Here is a 9494-nt window from a genome sequence, read left to right as displayed (position 1 = left end):
CACCGCTATCGCTGACACCTACATTATATTATTAACCCCTAATCTGCCGCACCGGACACCGCCGCCACCTACATTATACTTATGAACCCCTAATCTGCTGCCCCCAACATCGCCACAAACTACATTTTATTTATTATCCCCTAATCTGCTGCCCCCAATGTCGCCGCAACCTAACTACACTTATTAACCCCTAATCTGCCACTGCCAACGTCGCCGCCACTATAATAAAGTTATTAACCCCTAAACCTAAATCTAACCCTAACCCTAACCCCCCTAACTTAAATATAATTTAAATAAATCTAAATAAGATTACTACAATTAACTAAATAATTCCTATTTAAAACTAAATACTTACCTATAAAATAAACCCTAGGCTAGCTACAATATAACTAATAGTTACATTGTAGCTAGCTTAGGATTTATTTTTATTTTACAGGCAACTTTGTATTTATTTTAACTAGCTACAATAGTTATTAAATAGTTATTAACTATTTAATAACTACCTAGCTAAAATAAATACAAAAGTACCTGTAAAATAAAACCTAACCTAAGTTACAATTACACCTAACACTACACTATAATTAAATTAATTCCCTACATTAAATTAAATTAATTACAATTAAATAAAATAAAGTACAAAAAGAAAACCCACTAAATTACAGAAAATAATAAAATAATTAAAAGTTTTTTAAACTAATTACACATAATCTAATCCCCCTAATAAAATAAAAAGCCCCCCAAAATAATAAAAATACCTACCCTATACTAAATTACAAATAGCCCTTAAAAGGGCTTTTTGCGGGGCATTGCCCCCAAAGTAATCAGCTCATTCACCTGTAAAAAAAATGACAATACCCCCTAACATTAAAACCCACCACCCACACACCCAACCCTACTCTAAAACCCACCCAATCCCCCCTTAATAAAACCTAACACTAACCCCTTGAAGATCACCATACCTTGAGACGTCTTCATCCAACCAGGCAGAAGTGGTCCTACAGATGGGCAGAAGTCTTCATCCAAGCCGGGAAGAAGACGTCCTTCAGATGGGCAGAAGTCTTCATCCAGACGGCATCTTCTATCTTCATCCATCCGGAGCGGAGTGGGTCCATCTTCAAGACATCCGACGCAGAGCATCCTCTTATGTCTTCATCCGACGACTAAGTCACTTTAAGTGACGTCATCCAAGATGGCGTCCCTTCAATTCCGATTGGCTGATAGAATTATATCAGCCAATCGGAATTAAGGTAGAAAAAATCCTATTGTCTGATCCAATCAGCCAATAGGATTGAAGTTCAATCCTATTGGCTGATCCAATCAGCCAATAGGATTGAGCTTGCATTCTATTGGCTGATTGGAACAGCCAATAGAATGCAAGCTCAATCCTATTGGCTGAGTGGTACACCTGTACCTGCAAGACTCGTAATAGCAGCGGCCGTTAAAAAGCAGCGTTGGGACCTCTCAACGCTGCTTTTTAACCCTAACACAAGACTCATAATCTAGCCCATAGTATATTAAAAACTAGTGATGTCGTCATTCTTATAATGTGTACCTATGTACACTCTATGTGGTGTGAGCAAAATAACAAAAAATAAAGTTATTGGAAAGCAGCCAAATCCATATTCATTTTTAAACCTTTGGGAAACAGGGGCCTAGATAAAGAGTTTGGCGTTAGCCGTCAAAAGCAGCGTTAAGGGGTCCTAACGCTGCTTTTTACCGCCCGCTGGTATTTAGAGTCAGCCAGGAAAGGGTCTACCACTCACTTCCTTTCCGCGACTGCAGACTACCGCGGATCCCCTTACGTCAATTGCGTATCCTATCTTTTCAATGGGATTAAACTAATTACACCTAATCTAAGCCCCCTAATAAAATAAAAAATCCCCCCAAAATAAAAAAATGCCCTACCCTATTCTAAATTACAAAAGTAATCAGTTCTTTTACCAGCCCTTAAAAGGGCTTTTTGCGGGGCATTGTCCCAAAGTAATCAGCTCTTTTACCTGTAAAAAAAAATACAACCCCCCCAACATTAAAACCCACCACCCACATACCCCTACTCTAAACCCACCCAAACCCCCCTTAAAAAAACCTAACGCTAACCCCCTGAAGTTCTCTCTACCTTGAGTCATCTTCACGCAACTGGGCCGAAATCTTCATCCAAGGTGCGCAGAGAAGGTCCTTCATCCGGTAGAAGTCTTCATCCAGGGCGTCTTCAATCTTCATCCATCCGGAGCGGAGCGGAGCCATCTTCAAAGGAACCGACGCTGAGCCATCTTCTTCAACCGACGACTGAACGATGAATGAAGGTTCCTTTAAGGGACGTCATCCAAGATGGCGTCCCTTCAATTCCGATTGGCTGATAGGATTCTATCAGCCAATTGGAATTAAGGTAGGAAAAATCTGATTAGCTGATCCAATTAGCCAATCAGATTGAAGTTCAATCCGATTGGCTGATACAATCAGCCAATCGTATTGAGCTTGCATTCTATTGGCTGTTCCAATCAGCCAATAGAATACGAGCTCAATACGATTGACTGATTGCAAAAAGCCCTTTTAAGGGCTGGTAAAATAGCTGATTACTTTTGTAATTTAGAATAGGGTAGGGAATTTTTTTATTTTGGGGGGATTTTTTATTTTATTAGGGGGCTTAGATTAGGTGTAATTAGTTTAAACTTCTTGTAAAAATTTTTTATTTTTTGTAATTTAGTGTTGTTGTTTTTTTTGTATTATAGATTAGTTTATTTAATTGTATTTTAGTTTAGCTAATTGTAGTTAATTTATTTAATTAATTTAATGATAGTGTAGTGTTAGGTGTATTTGTAACTTAGGTTAGGATTTATTTTACAGGTAATTTTGTACTTATTTTAACTAGGTAGCTATTAAATAGTTATTAACTATTTAATAGCTATTGTACCTAGTTAAAATAAATACAAAGTTGCCTGTAAAATAAATATAAATCCTAAAATAGCTACAATGTAATTATTGGTTATATTGTAGCTATATTAGGGTTTTTTTTATAGGTAAGTATTTAGTTTTAAATAGGAATAATTTATTTAATAATAGGAATATTATTTCATTTAATTAAAATTATATTTAACTTAGGGGGGTGTTAGGGTAAGACTTAGGTTTAGGGGTTAATAACTTTATTATAGTAGCGGAGACGTTGCAGGCGGGAGATTAGGGGTTAATAATTGTAGGTAGGTGGCGGCGATGTTAGGGAGGGCAGATTAGGGGTTAATAAAATTTATTATAGTGTTTGCGAGGCGGGAGTGCGGCGGTTTAGGGGTTAATACATTTATTATAGTGGCTGCGAGGTCCGGTAGGCAGATTAAGGGTTAATAAGTGTAGGTAAGGTAGCGGCGACGTTGGGGGGGCAGATTAGGGGGTAATAAATATAATATAGGTGTTAGCGATGTTAGGGGCAGCAGATTAGGGGTTCATAGGGATAATGTAGGTTGCGGCGGTGTCCGGAGCAGCAGATTAGGGGTTAATAATATAATGCAGGTGTCAGCGATAGCGGGGCTTCAGATTAGGGGTTAATAAGTGTAAGGTTAGGGGTGTTTAGACTCGGGGTTCATGTTAGGGTGTTAGGTGCAGACTTAGAGAGTGTTTCCCCATAGGAAACAATGGGGCTGCGCTAGGAGCTGAACGCTGCTTTTTTGCAGGTGTTAGGTTTTTTTCAAGCCAGCTCAGTACCATTGTATCCTATGGGGATATCATGCACAAGCACGTTTTTCCAGCTTACCGTTACCGTAGGCAACGCTGGTATTGAGAGTTGAAGGGAAGGTAAATTCTGCTCAACGCTCCCTTTTCTGAGCCTAAAGCAGCCACTCAGACAACTGTAAATACCAGCGTTGTTTTAAGGGTGCGCTGGGAAAAAAAGCAGCGTTAGTTACCCGGGTCTTTACCGACAAAACTCTAAATCTAGGCGAGGGTATTTAATCTGAAAATCCAAAAGGTTTCCCTTTGTCTAAGTCTATTGAATCTGTTGTATAGATAGGATCATGGGATCTGTTCTATTGGAGTAATGTAAAAAATACCTGTATCTCCATTATGTTTTAGATTGTAATGCCGGGATACACTATGGAATTTATAATTATTTTTCATATTCCAAAAGTGTTCATTCCATCTATCTCTAATTTTTCTACAGGTTCTACAAACGTATTGTATCCTACAGAGTTGACATGTTAGTAGATATACTATGTATGTAGTCACAAGTAACATGACTTTGTAGTGTGTAATGTATCCCTGTAGTGTGAGATCTAAAACTATCTGTTCCCTGTTTAAAATATCTGCACATCCTATATTTCTTAGTTATGCATTTAAAAACTCCTTTTTTCCTAAAACTTCTCATGGGTGTGGCAAGTTTCCTAATTTTATGGACTACCACCTTGCTCGGTGCCAACATATTTTTCAAAGTGGGGGCCCATCTATACACACATATCGGTTGTTCTGTGAGTTCATTATCCAAGATACGGTCTCTACGCAAAATATTCCAATGTTTTGTTAGGATTCTTTTGATATGTTTATAGTTGGAATTGTATTGTGTTATGAACATTGTTTTAGTTTGTTCATTATTCACTTGTTTCGATTTTTGGGTCTCTTTTGGAAAATATATTTCTCTATCCTCTGCTTCCATATGTTTGTAACTCTTTTGGATTAAATCAACTGGGTATTCTTTTTCAAGGAACCTCTGTTTTAGTATTTTGCTTTGGATTATGTCAGGCATGTGACTACAATTTCTCTTAAACTGTCCATATGGGATATTAAGTTTCCATGGAGCATAATGGTTGCTACGATAGTCCAGATAACTATTGCAGTCTACAGGTTTGAAATGGTTAGTTGAAAAAATAGAGCCATCAATTTTTGAAAAAAGATAAACAAAGGTATAAAAAAACTATTTCATGTAATTGTATATTACTAGTAAATTCTAGACCGATGTCATTATTGTTAATATGTTGAGTGAATAAAGTTGCAGATTCTAAATCACCATTCCTAACTAGTATAAGGTTGTCTATATACCGCCCATAGTACACAAGGTTTGTCCCTATAGGGGATCCATATATATATTGTTGTTCAAAGATACCCATATAAAGATAAAGATTGGCAAAACTCAGGGCAAACCTGGTGCCCATGGCGGTTCCTCTGGCAAGAGATGACCAAGATTACCAAAAAGGTATCGTCTACTCTTATAATAAGGATAAAAGTACTATAAACAAAACAATCCTAACCCTAATTCTAACTTGAGTAATACTGGTAATTATTACAAAAATAAAAATAAATATCATATAAACATAAGACCTGATCAATATAATTTGAACTCAAATAAAAAGGAGTTCAAATTAAAGGAGGGATAATCCACGATATGAGAGACACCAGCAGTATAATAGACAATACTCCTAATGACAAGAATCTGAACCCTTTGATTTAAGACAGAAACTTACCAACAGACAACACTACAATAGACACCAGGATGTGAATGCACATGTATATAATACACCTAATAGATATGAAGCTCTACAAACACTCCCCTTAGAACAAGATGATGGTGAAATTCCCTCTTGCTCTACATACCCTGATAGACCTAATCATAGATAAATAGAAAATATGTCTTTTTTAGACAGGGGCAAAAAACAAAGGTATACACAACCGAATATAGCCCAATATTTGGAACTACTTATGACAAGGACCCCACACCAAAAAAAAAAAAAGGGTATACGCAGAAGAGGAAGTAGGGGAAGAAATAGAGCCGCCAAAGAAAAGAGATTACAGACATTAAGAAATGGTATTTATAATCTGTCCTCTCACCAATTTACAAAAGATGAAATTATAGTCTTGGGTAGAGGACTGTCCTTTAGCCCATCTAATACCCACAAGATGTTTGATCTTTTTGTTGATCTCAATTGCTATATACGCAAATTATCACTTCAAAAATATTTTGCAGAAAAGAAACTAAAACATACAGATACCATACCCATTCTTACAAATAATATGGCTAGCCGTATCAAAAACAACATCATATATAGTGACCCTAATGATTTAAATGAGTACTTATTTGACGGTTACAGACATACAGACTTCAAAAACAAATCACAATTCATGCCACAACTATCTGACCACACACATATTGATTTGTTTAAAGAACTAGTATTAGAAGATTTCTCCAAATTACCCAAGAAAATATATGGTAGACATAATCTAAATCATAATAAAAAATGGGCTCTCAAAAACCTAACTAACAATTTCCGAGCTAGTAATACGGCAGGCAGACAAGGGTGGAGGTATCATTATCCAAAATCTAAAAGACTATCTGAGTGAGGCTAAAAGGATTTTAGATGATAAGGAGTATTATAAAATATTGAACTTCGATCCAACTGATAATTACCTAAAGACACTTACTGGAATAGTTAACTTTGGTTTCAGTGAAGGGATCTTGAATAAAAATGAAAGAGATTATCTAATCCCAATAAAACCTAACAGAGCTTTCTACTACCATCTGCCAAAGGTACATCCCCCCCTGGTAGACCCATTCCTACAAAAGAATGTGGTAGCTTTAAAATCTTATATTAGAGACTCCTTTGACTTGTTGGTAAAACTTAACAACTTACCACTTATCAAACAGAAAATGTCGATTTTTATTTGAATATCCCGCATAATTTGGGACTACTTCCCATAAATTAATATTTAGAGAATGATATATCCCCCCCCCCCCCACACAGGAACAATTTATTTTACAACTTATAGCTTTCATTTTACAACCTAATTATTTTGTGTTTCAGGAAGATTTTTATTTACAGACAAGAGGAACCGCCATGGGCACCAGGTTTGCCCTGAGTTTTGCCAATCTTTATATGGGTATCTTTGAACAACGATATATATATATATATATATATATATATATGGATCCCCTTTCGGGGCAAACCTGGTGTACTATAGGCAGTATATAGACAACTGTATACTAGTTTGGAATGGTGATTTAGAATCTGCAACTTTATTCACTCAACATATTTACAATAATGACATGGGTCTAGAATTTACTAGTAATATACAATTACATGAAATAGTTTTTTAGACCTTTGTTTATGTTTTTGAAAATTGATGGCTCTAGTTTGTCAACTAACCATTTCAAACCTGCAGACTGCAATAGTTATCTGGACTATCGTAGCAACCATTATGCTCCATGGAAGCGTAATGTCCCATATGGACAGTTTAAGAGGTTGAAGAGAAATTGTAGTCACATGTCTGACATCATAATCCAAAGCAAAATACTAAAAAAGAGGTTCCTTGAAAATGGATACCAATTTGATTTTATTGAAAAGAGTTACAAATGTGTGGAAGCAGAGGATAGAGAATTATATTTTCCCAAAGAGACCCAAAAATCGAAACAAGTGAATCATGAACAAACTAAAACAATGTTCATAACACAATACAATTCCAACTATAAACATATCAAAAGAATCCTAACAAAACATTGGAATATTTAGACCCTATCTTGGGTAATGAACTCATAGAACAACCAAAATATGTGTATAGATGTAGTAGTCAATAAAATTAGGAAACTTGCCACTCCCATTAGAAGTTTTAGGAATTTATTTATAGATTTTTATCGAATTTTAAAAAAACATTAATAGCAGCTTGTTCGGAAAAAACAAAGGAAGAACATACAAGTATTAATCATCGTATCCCTCTGGCTCTTCTGGGATAAGAGTCTCCAACATTCAGATCATTCCAACTCCATTGACTTAATCATAGAGATTATTTAACAGTTTGGAAATGCCATTGGGCACAGCATAAGGTCATAAAGCATCTTCTCATTTAAATAATATATCATCATAAAGGGTTTTGAGGAATATAAGAAAATTAAGAAAGAAAAGGAAGAAGGAAAGAGAGGAAGAAAAGAGAGAAGGAAAAGAAGAAATAATGTCAGTAACTGGCTGGAAGAATAAGAAAGATGAGAGTGGGGTAAGGGAGGACAGGGGCAAGGGGAAAGGGAAGGATGGGGAAGTGTCTACATGTGTCCTGATCTTAAAAAAAGCCTAGCTTCTTATCAAGTTGTTACTATATCTTGTGAGATAATCGTGTCCAAATAAAACGTATTATTATGAATCATGTCTATCCTATTTGTTTTGAGGTAGGAGTGTTCCTCTAATGATAACAATTCTTGAGTTTGAGTTTTCCATTCATCCACAGTGGGGACTACCGTAGATTTTCACCTTCTCGCTATGAGGGATTTTGCTCCATTTAAGCAAATTTGAATGACAAGCTGTCTAATTTTACATCTACACTTGGGTCTGTTCTTGAATAACACTATCGTAGGGGTAAGTTTAAATGTGGGTTCCACTAAATTAGCAAGTATTCCTTCGACAGATATCCAGAAATCTTTCAAGAGAGGACATGACCACCAGATGTGTGAAAATGTTCCAGCCTCCCCCCCCCCCCCAGCATTGGTGGGATGCATTATGATAAATTAGTTTTAACCTAGTAGGTGTGAGGAACCATCTTGATAAGATTTTTTAGTTCATTTCTAATATCTGTGTGGATGTAGAGGATTTATATGTGTGCTTGAAAAATGTAGCCCTTACTTTTGGTTGTATTTCCAATGATAGTTCCCTATGCCATCCCTTGATGTAATTAGGTAACGCCTTATAAACAAGACCATCAATTTTCCTCCTGGCTATTGACAGTTAGCCCTTCAGAACAGTGTGCTGCTTACAGAGACCCTCAAAACGTGTGAGCGGTCTCAGAAGTGTGGACCTGTGCGGAGATAATTTCAACAGATGTTGTAGCTGACGGTACTTTAACCAGTTAGTGTAGGTGCCTCCTAATAAATTTGTTAGATCCTGTATAGGTTTCAATGTTCCATGTTGCAAAAAATTAGTTAAAGGGGAAGAGAGACCTAGGTCTGTATAGTTAGTGTTACCAGTGGCTGTGTAAAAGCTCAGTAATAGCTCCGTATAGGGAAGGTATAGATCTAAGCAGGTCAGTTACTGTTAAAAGGATATCCTCAGCATATAAACTAATTTTATAATTGTTGGACCCTATACTGATTCCTTTGATTTCCTGGTTCAAACTAATGTGTCCAGTCAGTGGTTCCATTGCCATGGCAAACAACAGGGGAGAAAGCAGACACCCTTGTCTTGTACCATTATTTATAGTGAAGGGGTCTGAATGAATTCCATTAACTTTTATCCTAGCAGTACGGTCACTGTACAGACTGCATATTCACTTAATCAGGGTTGATTTAAGATAGGACCAATTGATTCTGTCAAAGGTTTTCTCCGTGTCAGTAGAGAACAAGACTGTTTCCAAACCTGCATTTGTAGCGTGATCTATCAGGTGTAGGGTCCTGATCGTATTGTCTCCGGTCTCCCAAGGTGGAATAAAGCCAGCTTGATCCACATGAATAAGCCGTGGCAGGTATTTATTTAGCCTATGTGCTAAAATTTTAGCATAGATTTTTGCATCAGTGTGTATGAGAGAAATAGGACAATAATTTC

Source organism: Bombina bombina, chromosome 4 (assembly GCF_027579735.1).
Source record: "Bombina bombina isolate aBomBom1 chromosome 4, aBomBom1.pri, whole genome shotgun sequence".
Lineage (NCBI taxonomy): Eukaryota > Metazoa > Chordata > Amphibia > Anura > Bombinatoridae > Bombina > Bombina bombina.
This window is presented reverse-complemented; position numbering follows the sequence as displayed.